Source organism: Hyposmocoma kahamanoa, unplaced genomic scaffold, assembly GCF_003589595.1.
Source record: "Hyposmocoma kahamanoa isolate Upper Pololo Valley unplaced genomic scaffold, ASM358959v1 220, whole genome shotgun sequence".
NCBI lineage: Eukaryota > Metazoa > Arthropoda > Insecta > Lepidoptera > Cosmopterigidae > Hyposmocoma > Hyposmocoma kahamanoa.
Window position 1 is genome coordinate 1,537 of NW_020653740.1, and position 16,850 is coordinate 18,386.

The following is a 16,850-nucleotide window of genomic DNA, read 5'->3' on the forward strand; positions in this document are numbered from 1 at the left end:
TGCGACTTCGCTACGATTACGTATTGCGTACGCAAGGCGACTAATCTTGATACTTTGTTCATTTAGGTAAGATTTTTTATGGTTTTACACTATTGCTAATTTAAACTATTCTAAAATATTTCTTTAGATGAGTAGATATTATTAGGAAGTAAAAACCTTAATAGGTTCTACGGACGTTAATTATTTCAATTTCACCATGTAATAAACCCATAGACAGAAAGTTGTCGTGTGTAAATAAATCTAATTAAGCGTAAACCTGTTGTTAGAAACGTGTGCTCAGCAATAGACGTATGTAAGTTAGTAAAGTACTATTTTTAGCACAAGGTTTAGTCCACTACATTTGCATAGTAGGTACTGGTTGGAGACTTGACATTCTCGCATCTTTGAAGATTTCGGCAATTATCTCCGAAATCAAAGTTTTCTCACGATATTTTCATTTCCAAGCAAGTGATGAAAATTACAATAATTAATTCGTGGTCAACGATCAAAACTAATTTCTTGACGTTTGCCGACCTTCAGGTTGCACCTTTACGATGAAAGTGTCCCAATACAAAATTTCAACTTTTTGGGAATACGCAAAATAAGATTTCAAGTTGTAACATTTTCACATTATTTTATTTATTACTCTTGAAGTACTAAAGGTGATGGCCTTATTAGTCTTTGAAAATAATGAGGAAAAATGGAACTTTACAACTGAAAATTGTTTCTGATCATTTTAATGTTCAACAATTTAAAAACATAATTTACAAAAACTAAGCCAATAGATCTTTTTTTAACGATTTTTTGTTATCATTTAACGTATTAAGAATTAAGTCTTTTTAATGTTCATCAGCTAAGCAAGATGTCATAACCCTTGATATTGTTTTGTGGTCCCTGATTCACAATTAAAAAAGAAGAAAGTCCACGAAACAAAAAAGTAAGTGGATGCCAGAGGGCGCTAAGAGGCATAACATTGTCTCCGCGATTATTTATTTTTAATATTGAGTAAATCCCATATTTCATTATAAAAATAGTAAGAATTTAAAGACATTTACATAAATAAACAGTGAAAGTGTTTTTGAAGTTCTTAGGCAACAATCATTAAAGTAATATAAAAATTGTCAATGTTACATTCTTCGACGGTTTTGTGAACAGTAATTTCATATAAAGTGCATATATACTATATTAACTAAATAGACAGTGGCTTATAAGTGAAACAGTTCAATTATTCTACAAAAAACTCCAGTGATTTAGTATTAAAATTTTCAATTTAATACCAATAACGGAAATTTCGTTGGATTGGACTTTGGACCCTGTATAGAACATAATTGAAGTCATAGAACATTACTCTAAATTATTGTTACCACTACTCGACACTAGAGGGCATTACCATTGTATTAAAACTTTATGGTTGCCGGCGCCATCTGTTGACGATCTAGAAAACTACCTTGTCGCCAAAAACTATCTGTACACTGCCACCACTTGATACGAGAGGGCAACACATGTAGATAAAGTTTTTTATTTTGATGATAATAAAATCATTGTGAACAAGTGTCATGGTCAACAATCCCTTGCAAATTATTTCAAAGATTTCATGTGGAAAAAATAAATAAATAAATAAACAGTGTTTACATACAAAAACAACAGATCCGCAGTGAGAGTGAGCTGATTGAGCAGCACTATTGTTTACTTGGCTGAAGACACAGGATCTACAGAACAACTCCAACAAGATGGCGAGCTGCAACATTAAATGTGCTGGCTGTTGCCAGAAAATAACCGATAGATATTTCCTATCATGCTGCATATGCAAAGAAACGTATGATATCCAATGTGCTAATGTGCCATTATTAAGATTTAACAATACAATGACAAAACAGCATAAACTGAATTGGAAATGTCCCTTGTGTTGCTCCAAGACGGCAAAATCAGATAATTCAAATACGCCAGTTCGCAAAGATTATGACGATGCGGACTATGACCTGTACGTTAATAAAAAACGTCCACAAAGATGCCAAGCAACATCACCAGTAGGAGGAGATTCATTAATCTCCTTAGAGGGAGATACCTTATTAGAAAACTCAGTACAAAAAATAGACCTAGAAAATTGTACAACCCCAAACTCCCAGAGACCTGTAACGAGTAATCAAGCCACTCTTGAGCAAATAAGTTTACTCATACAACAAAATCTAGAACAAAATAATAAGTCTATTTTACAAGCTATACAGAATACTATCCAAATAGAAATTGAAAATGCTTTAAAGGACCTAAAAATAGACTTCAAACAAAATATAGACAATATAAAGTTAAACCAAATCGCATCAGGAAAAAATATAACTGCTCTCGAACAAAAAATTGAATCTCTGCAAAATGAAAACTTAAAATTACAAAAAGAGAACAAGAAAATCCAGGAGGATCTCAATAGTATTAAGGCACACATCTACAAAATATCCCCAGAAAAAGTAGAAGGAAAAAATGAAAGTCACATTGTTTTACACGGATTAAGCTCTTATTATAAAGAGTCTGAAGATGAACTGATTGATCGAGTTTCATATATATTTCAAGACGTACTACAATTAGATATATCTAGATACATAGAGGAAGTTGCGTTTATAGGAAAAAGAGGTACTTGCAGACCATTAAAAATCGAACTCAGAAATAAACGATTAATAAAACACATACTCCTGAACTCTGCATATTTTAGGGACGTTGGTTTAGGAGTAACAGAATATCTTAGCGAACCGGAACTAAAACAAAGGCGCGAGTTGATGAAGGAACTTCAAAAGGCGCGAAAAAATGGCCAACATGCGATCATAAGAAACAACAAGTTGATAATAAATGGTAGACGGTCTAGTATAATCGGCTCCGACCATAATGATGAATTTCCTGAAACAAGGAATAATGGACTTTTTGTCGAAACCGAAACCCAAGTCAATTTAGAAAATCCGAAGCGTACACACGAAACTAGAAAACAAACAAAAGCCAAAGATTCAAACTGCAGTGACAAAAATGATATAAATCAATCGAGTTCAAAAAAAAACAATTCCTTTCGATAACAATTTCCTAAATGTCTTATATCAAAACATGCAAAGTGTAAATAACAAAGTTCACTTACTGGAGCATTTCGTTGAAGCTAATCAAAATATACACGCCATTTGCTTGACAGAAACTTGGCTGAATAAAGAAAAACTTGAACTCTTTAACATAGCAGGATACCAAATCGGATCTAGTTTCTGTCGCAAAACCAGAAATAAAGCAGAAGGGGGAGGAGTATGCTTATTGGTTAAGGAAAACGAAGAGATAAAAACCAGAAACGATATCGACCAACTTTCCCTAGAAAACACTTTCGAAATTTATGTTCAATAGAATTACCTCATCATAACTTACTGATAATAAATCTATACTGGCCACATACTAAACGAAACAAAAAAGATAAAGAATTATTTCTTGAATGTTTAGAAAACCTTTTAAAATTATTGTCGTTAAAAGATGCTTCAAAATCCATTATAATAGGTGGTGATTTAAATGTAAACTTCCTAACAAACACCACATTAAAAAATAACTTAAAAAATATTATGCTAACTTATAAATTTCAACAAATTGTTAAAGAACCAACCAGAATTACCCAAGATAGTTCTTCGTGTATTGATCTTATCTTCTTGAATTTTGTGTGTAATAGTGATCAATTAGTTGTAGGTGAATACGGTTTCTCCGACCATAAAGGCCTGCTTCTCTCTGTGCCACTATACACTCAAGCACCTAGTAAATTTTCAGTGACTAAAAGGATATACAATGAAAAGAATATGACAAAATTTCAAGATAGAACTTCAAACTATAATATGGGAAAATATAATAAAACCTGTAAAAAATATGAACGAAAATTACGACGCATTTCATCATACTCTTCAAAATATATTAAATAAATGTATACCTAAACGAATTTACAAATCACGTTATAAACCAGCGAAGTCATTTCTTACCCCAGGACTTAAATTATCATGTCGTAATAAAAATCTAATCAAATTACTTAAATCACAAACAAAAAACAAAATAATACATAACTATTATAAAGCGTATTGTAGAACTTTAAAAAAAGCAGTTTTGATGTCAAAAAAGTTAAGTAACGCATACAGATATTCCAATTCGAAGAATAAATGTCAAGCCATATGGCAGATAATTAACAGAGAAACAGGTCGTGGATCCCGTTCTATCAAACAAAATATTGTATTGAAACATAACCAGACCTTAATTAATGATCCAAAAAAGATTGCAAATTGTTTTAACAACTACTTCACAACAATAAGTAACGCACATAATTCCATATGTGACAGTAGCTCAAAAGTGTTAAATATGCTCAATAATTCATTATTTTTACGCCCGGTAGATCCTAGAGAAACTCACAAAATTATTAATAATCTTAAAAATAAAACTAGCTTCGGAGTAGATGAAATCCCGCCGGTTTTGGTAAAAAAATGCGTGGAAGAACTTGCTCTACCATTTTCTCTGCTAATAAACCAATCTTTTCAAGAAGGATGCTTCCCAGATGCATTGAAGATGTCCGTAGTCAAGCCAGTATACAAAAAGGGCGAAAAGACAGACTTGAGCAATTATCGTCCCATTGCGTTGCTACCGACATCTGCAAAGATCATAGAATCAGCAATGTCAAAAAGGCTTGTTGATTTCCTTGAAAAGTTTAAATCAATTCATGAAAGTCAATTTGGTTTTCGAAAAGATAGAACAACGACTTTGGCTATGTATAGGTATGTACAGAAAATTACGGAAATATTAAATAATAAAAAATATGCAGTCGGTCTGCTACTCGATATGAGCAAGGCTTACGATAAGGTGAATTATAAGGTCTTGCTCGATAAACTCTACGGTCTGGGTGTAAGAGGCATGGCTTTTGATTGGTTTAGGTCTTACCTTCAGAAACGATCGCAGTGCGTAGAAGTCCAATACACTAACTTTACCACAGGTCAAGTTGAAAATACTAGATCTGATGCCATCTCTGTCACTGGATCTATTCCTCAGGGGAGTGTTTTGGGCTGTGTGCTGTTTCTCGTTTATATAAACGACCTACCTCCATCGATACCTTACGAGAGTGTACTGTTTGCCGATGATGTCTCTGTTGTTTTATCCGGCGCATGTTCAGACTCGCTGAGGAATGATTTGGATATAGTTTTGAACTCGATTACGGAATGGTTGAATCGTAACAATCTAGAATTAAATCTAAAAAAGACTAAATTGATACAGTTTAGACCCTATCAAAGACGAGCCTTAAATATTAGCTACCAGTATCAATCAAATACAATAGAAATTGTTGATTCGGCAACAATGTTGGGAATTGAGATTGACAATCATATCAATTGGAAACAACATATACAAAAACTTTCAATACGTCTATCTTCATTCGTATATGCCCTTCGACAATTAAAACGTGTTGCTAATCAGAAGACGGCTCTCTCGGCCTACTATGCGTTTGCTCACTCGCGCCTCGCTTATGGTATCATACTCTGGGGAAATTGCTGTGACAAACAGGATATCTTTGTCATTCAGAAGAAATGTATTCGAATATTATGTAACATAGACCAAATGACTTCTTGTAGACCCTACTTTATAAAACTAAATATACTTACTCTGACGTGCCTATACATCTTCGAAGCCTGTAAGTTCGTTAAGAAAAATACAAACTTATATTCCCCTTTAAAATTAATACGACGTAATAATCGCTGTCAAAATAAACTTAAAGTCACTCCCTCTGTTTTAAAATTATATTCATGCGCTCCTCATGCCATGCTAATAAAAATTCACAACCACATCCCAAATTATATAAAGAATATAGAAAAATATACAAAATTTGAAAAAGAATTAAAGGACTTCCTAATTAAAAAGTGTTACTATACCATATCTGAATTTTTTGAAGATAAGATCACCTAAAATGTAATTTTCAATTAATTAGAATTTCAATTATAATTTACTTTAAGATGATATAATGATAGAAATGTATAATATTAATGTATAAAATGTATAATAATAACGTGAATTAATTAATAATTATAGTTTTAAGTATATTTATGCTACACCCTTACAGGGTATCACATGTGATGTATTTGTAAATTTGTACTATATATTCCTGTGAGATGCATCAAATAAATAAATAAATAAATAAATAAATAAATAAAGTCCCTTTAAAAAGTAAGTTACTAAAAAAAATATATATTTTTTTAAATATTAAGCGACGGGTCGAACAAGTCGTGTACCCGGTGGAAAGCGTCACGCCTGTCCATAACAGTAGCACTGCCGCTCGAAGGCTACTGCTACGGCGTCCATCTCTCTGAGACATAGTTGACAATTCCCATGTGCCTGTAATCTCACCAGCACCCTTACCCTTCAAAACTGTAACACGGTAAAGTGGCAGTACTACCCTGGACGAACTCACAAGGAGCTCTACTGCTACTAGTGATTTTTGAATATGATTTTCGGAACGAAAATGGCTCAAATGCTAATCCGACAGTGGCAGCGTGTTGTCTTTGCAAATGCAGATTCAACAATAAATGCGGCGTTAATATTTCGACGCGGGAGTAGAATTTTTAAACTGAAAGAACAAAATGAAAGGGACCTTTATGAATCAGTGCTATTCGAGCTTCAATTGCACAATTTCATCTTCACCACAGTGTGACTAATGTAACAAAATATTTTTTTAAGATGGTTTTACGGTATAAACTCATTTTTTAGTTTTTTGATTTGGGTCGCTTTCATTGTAAGGGTGCGAAGTATTAGTCGGATAATTGCGTCATATTGCGTCATGCGTTAGAAGAAACATACCACAGACTACTTAGTGAAACATACCGACTGATTCGCTAGCCGCCATGCGTTAGAACAGTACCGACGGATAGAAAGAGACAAATATAAATACCAAAATTTTTTTAAATGTATTAAGGTTTTGGCAAAGCCATAAGCCTAAACATGAAGTTTAATTATGTTTCTGTAAATATGGCCGCCACAAAGAGGATAGGCAATTTGAGGCGGTCGGTGTGCTTGGATTGACTCGGGTTTCCTTAAAACGGACCGATATGGGTATTTTAGTTCGAGATTCGTATAATTTCGCGTTTTAATCTTCGATTAAGGTACAATAGCACTATCCTATTCCACTTAAAACTAGATTTCACAGAATAATTGAAAGTCAAAATAAAAACGACACTTTTCCCTCCAAAAGGTCCAGAGCGAATCTTAAAATACAATAGATGAATGCGTATTATTACATATGATATGGTAAAAAGCAACAGAGATAACTTTAAATATGTGTTTTTTAGAGGACATTAGTTTTATTAATGGATATTAAATGGAAATTTGTGTATTTTGTATGTTTGAAGATATGAAGTTAACGAAACCATATTACGTTATTATGTACTAAGTTTTAAATAATAGTTTTATTATGAAGTAGTGTATTTCGGCAAAGTAATCGATAATATTTATTTTTCATTAAATGTTCACACGCATATTACATGAATAAAATAATAATAAATTTAGTAAATTATAACATAGTAATAAGAATATGGCATTAAGTACTTTATCATTTACAATAACATGCCTGAATTTCACAATTTTTTCAAGTTACGTAATTTGGTTGTATTATGAAACTCAAGCGATGTTGAAATTGCGACAGTTATGCGGGATCGTGGGCCTTACTCTCGATGTGATTTCGGACGGACGGACTTTTAATTTGACTCTTAATCCGTCGAGACAAGGTGTCAAATTAAAATTTTCGGACAAACGAAACACATCGAGAGTAGGCCTTCGTATACGGTATCGCTTTTCGGTCGCTACGAATTGTGATTTCGGAATGAAAGTCGTCTTTACTACATTAACTCAGAATAGAGATGTGATGTGACTATTTATTTTCGTTAAATGATGTAGCGAACCACATTTAAATTCGCGCACCCTCAAGTTCATTCCACTGTGAGTTGAGACGGCGCCTGCGAGCACCGCTGACCAATAAGAGAAGAGAGGTGAAAAAAGAGAGAATGTCATGGCGGCTCCGGTGTGAAAAACTTGGTTTTCAAACTTGTGAAACAATCCTGCGTCTTTTTAGTGAATATACAAATTATTATAAGATCGGTGTTCTTTAATTCACATCCAAGAACCCGACATATTGGTGACCCCGACGCTCAAGTTATAAAAATATGGTGGTTTTGTTACAAATGGAATTTCGGATTGTGAAAAGTTGAAAAAGAATTGGCAGTCTATAACTTCTTGGAGTTCTCTTGTGATTTTTGTGGCGTTAGACAACACTGTGGTCGATTTTTGTTGAACAGCTTTAATAAATCGACGTTACGAGCGACACAAGCAATACGAGCAATTCTCTACTGTGATTTCCAACATTACTGTAAAGTTTTGAATCGAATCAAAGTCAAAGAAGACATTTTGGCAAAGTGCATTGTGAAGAGTGACATAGGCGACTGTTCGGGTGTCTCTGCTTCTGGTTGTGCCACTGAGACTTGGCCCTAGTGAGATCCAGCCTGTATATACTGCAGGCCTGCTACTACAAAAGCCCCTGTTGGTTTCACTGCGACGCCGTCCGGGTGCACCGCGCCGCTGTGGTGCCGCCGCGCTAATATCGTCGCCGGATTAACAGCTAAGATAAATTAAATTTTACAAACTACTTAAGTTAGTGAACTTTGTGCCTATTCCTCTGCTTGGACAATATTCCCACTGCTTGGAGAACTAAATGTCTACCTATTTTTTTTTATTATTATTTTTGTTTATATAAGTGTAAAACTGATGTTTTATTTGCCTGTTTGATTGTGTATACTTGCATACAGCATCGCATTACAATTCTCTGTCTTTAGGTTAACGGACTAGGTATTTTTGTTAATAATTGTCTAATAATAGTTTAATATTAATAATAATTGGACAATAAATGCATATTAGATTAGTCAAGGCGTTTCTTAGTTAGTGTTAAGTTTAATTAATTCTTTTTAGTTATCACTTAACACAGTGGAATTCATTTGTTGGCTACTGTCGGTTCTCACTTATAAGTCACTCCAATTTTATTCCTCTTAGGTATTGGGTGAATATATATTTTTTTTTTTTTGAAAATGGAAGAATTACAGAATCAATTAGCACAACTGCAATTGCAAATTGACGCGTTATCTAAAAGAAATCAAAATCAGAATGGTAATCCTGACTCCCATGTTATGGGGGTCTCTGTTAAGTTGTCAGAGTTTTGGCGCGACAAACCAACAATTTGGTTTGCGCAAGCAGAGGCACAATTTGAGATTGCAAATATTACACAGGATGCTACTAAATATGGATATGTTTTGTCAAAAATTGATACCCGTATGGCTGATGAAGTCGAAGACATCATTGCCAAACCACCTGAAAAAGATAAATATTTGTACCTAAAGACCGAACTTATTAAGCGTTTTTCGACTACAAGGGAACAGCGTGTCCGGCAACTGTTGAGTGATGAACAGTTGGGCGATCGGAAACCCTCTGTTTTTCTTCGACACCTACGTTCCTTGGCTGGTACTGGCGTTGGTGATGAGGGCATATTGCGCGAACTTTGGATGCGCCGGCTCCCTACCGAAGTGCAACAGATTTTAATGGCACAAATGGACTTACCTTTGGAGAAGGTGGCCGAAATTGCCGACACTATAGTGGAGACTCCCATCATCTACGCCCTTTGTGGTAAACGAAGCTAAAGCTAGGCCGTCAACGGATTTGTCTGCAATATTGCACTCCATTGAAGAGCTAAATAAAAAAGTCAACGCCCTCAGCGACGACCGCGCACGCTCTTTTACGCCTAACAGGCGTTCCCAGTCTAGGTCCCCGTCGAGGTCAACATCCCGCCCTCGCTCAGGGCCGCGGCTATGTTGGTATCATAAGAGGTTTGCCAATAAGGCGAGCCATTGCAACAGCCCATGTGATTGGAAACCTGACCAGCAGGGAAACGGGAAGAGCGGTCAGTGAAGGCGGCATCTGATTGCAGCAACCCCGGCCGCCGTTTGTTTGTTACAGACTCTAGAACCGGTCGTCGATTTTTGATTGACACCGGCTCAGATATTTGCTGTTTCCCGCGACGCCTCCTCAAGGGCTCTTACAGTTCTACGGAATTTGAGCTTCGCGCCGCTAATGGAAGTGCTATAAAAACATATGGCACTATCACTCTTTGCCTTAATTTAGGTTTACGCCGGGAATTTAGGTGGAATTTTGTCATTGCGGATGTAGCTTCTGCTATAATTGGATCCGACTTCTTGGCCCATTTTCACCTCTTACCCGATTGTCACCAGCAACGTTTGGTAGACGGCAGTACAAAACTGTCTGTGCATGCTACACTGGCCAATATAGACCAAGTCAGCGTCAAGACTATATTATCTGATTGCGACTCACCTTGGACAAAAATTCTCCAGGAGTTTCCTGTGGTGACGAGACCACCTGGTGTTTCTAGGGAAATAAAACATTCGACAGAACATTACATTACCACTACAGATGGTCCTCCTGTATCTTGTCGCCCTCGCCGTCTCGCACCTCAAAAGTTGCTAGCTGCGAAAAAGGAGTTTACCGATATGATTCAGTCTGGGACTGCACGGTCCTCTAGCAGCCCTTGGGCTTCGCCTTTGCACATGGCAAGGAAAGGAGAAAATGGCTGGCGCCCTTGCGGGGACTACCGCGCCCTGAACGCCAGAACTATCCCTGATCGATATCCCGTCCGGCATATCGCAGATTTTTCCCACAGCCTTGCAGGTTGCACTATTTTCAGTACTATCGACTTAGTGAAAGCGTACCAATAGATACCCGTCCACGCAGGTGACATTTGCAAAACGGCAATTACGACACCTTTCGGGCTGTACGAGTTTCCGTTCATGACTTTCGGGCTCCGAAACGCTGGACAGACGTTCCAGCGTTTCATGGACGAGGTCGTGAACGGACTCGAATTCTGCTATCCCTACGTGGACGATATCCTGGTGTTTTCCCGAACTCCAGAAGAGCATGCCCAACATTTGCGTGCCCTCTTCCATCGTTTGTCCGACTATGGCGTGGTTGTGAACCCATCCAAATGCGTCCTTGGATTGGAAGAAGTAACCTTCCTGGGCTACCGTATTTCCAAAAAGGGTACCTGCCCACCACCTGAGAGGATTTCAGCGCTGCGCGAGTTCCCATTGCCCAAGACCATCCAAGGTCTTCGAAGATTTCTGGGCATGGTAAATTTTTATCGCCGCTTCCTCCCCAAGGCTGCCAAACTACAAGCCCCACTGAATGACATTCTGGCTTCATCGCAGCTCAAAGGTGCCAAACCGGTTCCGTGGACCCCTGAATCGACCCTTGCCTTTCAGCGCTGCAAAGAGCAACTCGCTGATGCAACATCTCTAGCCCACCCGGTGCCCGACGCGAAACTTGGGTTATTCACAGATGCTTCGTCCAGTCATGTCGGTGCATGCTTACAACAACTTTGTGACAACCACTGGCAGCCCCTTGCTTTCTTTAGTAAGAAACTTACTCCCCGCCAAATCATCTGGCCGGCTTATTACAGAGAGCTTCTGGCGGTGTACGAATCTGTCCAACATTTCCGGCATATACTCGAAGCTCAGCATGTAACAATCTTTACGGATCATAAGCCATTGATCTACGCGTTCTCTCAGCGGCGTGAAAAACTGCCTCCTGTACAGCTCAATCAGCTGTCGTTTATCTCGCAGTTTACTACTGATGTCGTGCATGTCCAAGGCAAGGATAATGTCGTGGCTGACGCGATGTCACGCGTGGAGGCCATCCGCATCGAGGAACAGTACGCTGATCTTGCAAAAAACAAGCAAACGATCAGGAACTCCAGAAAATGATGTCCGACTCGTCATTAAAATTGCAAAAAGTTAACTTACCTGGCACTGACGTCCACATTTTCTGTGATTTTTCCACTGGTAAGGCACGCCCGTATATAACACCGTCATTTCGCCGCGCTGTTTTCGAAAGATTACACAATCTCAGTCACCCAGGCGCGCGAGTGTCTGCGCGATTAGTGTCTGAACGATTTGTGTGGCCTGGCATTCAAAAAGATTGTCGCAACTGGGCCCGTACGTGTATGGCTTGCCAACGATGCAAGGGCATACGGCACGCGGCCACTCCTGTCGGTAATTTCCCCAGTCCCACAAAACGTTTTCGTCATATCCACTTGGACATTATTGGCCCTCTCCCACACAGCAAAGGTTACCAGTACTGCCTTACTGCTGTGGACCGCTTTACACGGTTGCCTGAAGCCTGGCCTATGGTGGGTATAACGGCGGAAGAAGTTGCTGAGACTTTCTTCAGAGAATGGATAGCCCGTTTTGGAGTACCGTCTCTGGTGACGACCGACCAGGGCCGACAATTTGAGGCAGCTATCTTCCAGGCCCTCATGAAACTTTGCTCTGCCAAACGCATCCGCACCACGAGTTACCACCCGTGTGCGAATGGCCTAGTCGAGCGAATGCATCGACAGCTTAAAGCTGCCCTGATGTGCCATCAAGATTCCTGGCACAAGGTCTTACCTGTAGTACTCCTTGGCATGCGTGCAGCTTTGAAAGAGGATCTGCAGACATCATCCGCCGAGTTGGTGTACGGGGAACCCCTGTGCTTACCCGGTGAGTTCACTGCTAACCCTTCACCTAGCTCCATCGCCGAAGATGCCACTAGCTTGGCTACCCAGCTGAGATATTACATGGCTCAATTACGACCTACTCCGGCTTCGCGTCACGGTCAACGTTCCACGTTCGTTTTTAAAGACTTGAATTCGTCTTCCCATGTTTTTTTACGCGACGACACAGTTAGAACGTCTTTGAAACCACCCTATACCGGACCATATAAGGTGATTGGCAGAAAAGATAAAACTATCACAATTGCCGTGGGTAATAGAGAAGTTTGCGTCAGCTTGGACCGAGTTAAACCAGCTTATATCGATGCTGAAGCTCCGAAGCCATCAACTGTTGGCGGTCCAGCTACTACCAATCTGCCGGTTAATTCTTCGGCGCGTTCTCAAGTTGTGCCTCCCGCCTCGAAATCTTCCGATTTTCTTGCTAAAAAACCTGAACACACTACGCGCTCCGGTCGAAAAGTACGATTTAAGGCTCCTTTCGACCTATAGCCTGCCCTGTGTGATTCTTTCAGTATCTTTTCGGTGGGGTTTATTTACTTCATGGGGGGGTGGTGTAGAGAACCACATTTAAATTCGCGCGCCCTCAAGTTCATTCCACTGTGAGACGGCGCCTGCGAGCACCGCTGACCAATAAGAGAAGAGAGGTGAAAAAAGAGAGAATGTCATGGCGGCTCCGGTGTGAAAAACTTGGTTTTCAAACTTGTGAAACAATCCTGCGTCTTTTTAGTGAATATACAAATTATTATAAGATCGGTGTTCTTTAATTCACATCCAAGAACCCGACAATGACATCAGCTGATCGAAACTGTTCATGGCGAAATTTCCATAAATAACGTAGTGTGTACTAAAACAACTTTGCTAACTAGTTTCATACCATTAACTGAATCCGACCTTCAAATATGACCACACCTTTCTGTTACACCTGTATATATACAAATTTAATTTCACACAAACACAAGGAAATTAATTAAAAACAGCTACTTTTTGTGGCATAAACCCGCTCAAAACATACGCGCAGTCCAGCCGTCGCAAAGCCTGAAAGGCGACTGCATATCTTTCTAATTTGTGGCCATTATTTAAATAATCGAATTCAGCGGGTAACCCAATTAGCATCAATTCGGCTAATTCTTCGTCATCGACGTTACAGCCAATGTTAGCTAGTTCTTGCGTTATGGAAATAATATTTCCTAAATAGTGATCCATACAATTGTAGTTTTCGTATTTAATTTGCGAAAGTTTTCTCATAAGAGAAGTCTACGACTTATGCCAGAATTTTCATAGGCGGACTTTTTCTCCACGTATCTGCAGCAGGCTTTGCATTTCTTACATGTGGATAGCAAATGGATTGTATATTCAAGCAAATTTTTGAGTATGCTTTTTGATCTTTTGAAATATCAGCAGTCACTTCTTCGAAACCAATTGCTAAATTCCATAGTCTATCAATAATAATTTCATTTGAAATTTGCACGTAGGTACCATAATTAGAAACACTTTCCAGTTTTTCTTTAGCCATGCTTGAACCGCTGCTAATAACAATGTTATTAGAAGAAGAAATGTTTTTCATCATTTGGTGAAATTATATTTTTCGAAAAATTAATATTTATAACATCACACAAAACTATAGTCCTAATAAAAAAACTAGTAAACTAAACTTGTCGAATAAAGGTCTATCCACACATATCCGGGCCGTGGCCGGGACGTGGACGGGCCGTGCTCCGTCAGGGGCTCAAAAAAATATCGTTGTGTATATTTTGTATGAACTCGTTCACACATTGTCGCAGTTCATACAAACCAGCACGCCCCGTCCACGGACCGGATATGTGTGGATAGTCCATTATTGTGAGAACATTGCCCATAACCAATGTAAAGACAGGAGTCTTCTACCCCAGGAAATCTCGACTTAAATAAAAACTACACGAGTTGCCGTGATGATAATTCTTAAGTCGTCGTGACAAGGAACATTTCACAAACAAAAATCTTAAATCAAATTTCGAAATAATCACAGACATACATAGAAGGTGTGTCAGCAAAACGGTTTACCAACATTTATGCTCTTGTGGCGAATATGAGAAGATCTGAATCATGTATTTTTTTGTTGTCCATAGAATGATGACTATGAATTTTTCAGCCAGCTCTTGTCTATTCATAAACCATTCCCTACACACAAGTGGATGCGTGGGGGAAAATGTAGCCAGGTTAAAGGCTGTCTCTCAGCCAGAATCTGGCGCATGGCTCCATGCACTACCATCTCCGCATTTGGGCACTCTGCTCGACGGCGACTCTGTTCGTGTGGCGGTTGCTCTTCGCCTGGGCTGCGATTTGTGCGAACAACATCAATGCATTTGCAAAGTGGGGGCCAGTGGCCATCATGCCCTGAGTTGCTGTCGATGTGCGAGGAGATTCCCACGGCATCATGCCTCAAACGAAATCATCCGTCGGGCGCTTGTTTCAGCAAATATTCCATGCGTGCTGGAACCTACAGGCCTCAGTCGATCAGATGGGAAAAGGCCCAACGGAATGACTCTGGTGCCGTGGGAGAGGGGTAGGTGTCTCCTGTGGGATGCGACATGTGTTAGCACTTTTGCAGCTTCGCATCTCAGCGGCATAGTAAAGCGGCAAGAAAGTCGCTACATTTTCGTTCCGCTTGCTGTTGAGACGGCGGGCTGTTGGGGTAACGATGTGAAAAAGTTTATAGCGGAAATCGGGCGACGGTTAAGAGAAAGTGGAGATAACTCTCGCGCCGGGTTGTTCTTGGCGCAAAGATTGTTTATACCATACAGCGAGGAAATGCGACAAGCGTGATGGTCACCTGTCAGGGGCGGGCTTTTTGACGAGTGTGACCACTGAGCCATGTATTTTGTAATTTATTGATTTCTTTAAATTATTTGTTATTCATGACTATACTATGTATTAAAAATAAAATTCCCTACATCCATTAATTGTTGTTTACATAACATTAATCCTACATAATCTCAGTACAGAGTACTAAAAAAACTGACCTCAAAAGTACGTGGAATTACGTCTATTTGCTAAGAATCATTGAAATATCCCCTAGTTCGCCACTATACAGGACTTGATACTGGAGATAATAAAAATAGGTTCTCACTACGACACTACTCAAAGTATATCGAGGGAAAAACGCCTTGAATTGGATAAATAGCAAAATCAACTAAATAATTGCTAAAAGTAATTGCTCCTAAATTAAAATTAGGCGCTATTTATAAAAATGAATCTTCATGCGTGAACAGCCACCCTTAGAGGTGGATGATTCCCTTCAAAATGAAATGGGAGAACTATGGAAGTACCCCCTTTCCAACAAAAAAAGAATCATGAAAATCGGTGCACAAATACCGGAGTTATCGCGTAACATACATACCTCCTCCTTTTTTGAAGTCGGTTAAAAATATAAAACTAACCCTATTTATGGATAAAAATAATAATTATCTTTGGTAGTCAGCATTAAATTTATGTATTATTAATATACACACATCAAAAGTGTCTAGGGATCAAGTGAATATTTTTGAAATAAAAATTATTTAAGCAATATTTACCAAATCCAGTCTTCCAGGACGACTTCTTACTTTAATGCTTATGTTTTATTTAACCGCTTACCCCTATATTTAATTAAAATAAACTAAAATTGATGTTTTTGCAAATTGTGGGAAAAAACTCAAATTAACGGCGTCAATTAAATGACAAAAAAATGGCGAAAATGATGATTTTGCTCATTTTTATTGTAAAGATAAGAAAATTAATAATCTGTATTTCCACCATTAACACGAATCACGCAATTACAGCGATTTGGCATGCTTAAGATGAGTTCATCAAAATCACTTTGAGGAATGGCCGCCCATGTGTTTTGTAACAAGTCAAAATATTGTTGTAGAGTATGTACGGTATGCATACTCGGCACAGCTCTTCTTTGAAGCATATCCCATGCGTGCTCAATTGGATTGAGGTCTGGCGATTGAGCAGGCCACGGCAGAACGTTGATACGAGCTTCGGCAAGAATGCGTGTTACGACTCTAGCCGTGTGTGGACGTGCGTTGTCATGCATTAGTTGAAATGAATCACCCAACTGGCCTCGCAAAGGGATTATAACATCTGAAACAATCCTCTCTGCGTAAACTTGAGCATTGAGGTTACCCCTGATCCAAATGAGATCGGTTCTTCCGCCGATCCAAATACCGGCCCATATCATTATTGTTCCCCCACCATATGGATGAACTTCCTGACAATATCTCAAACG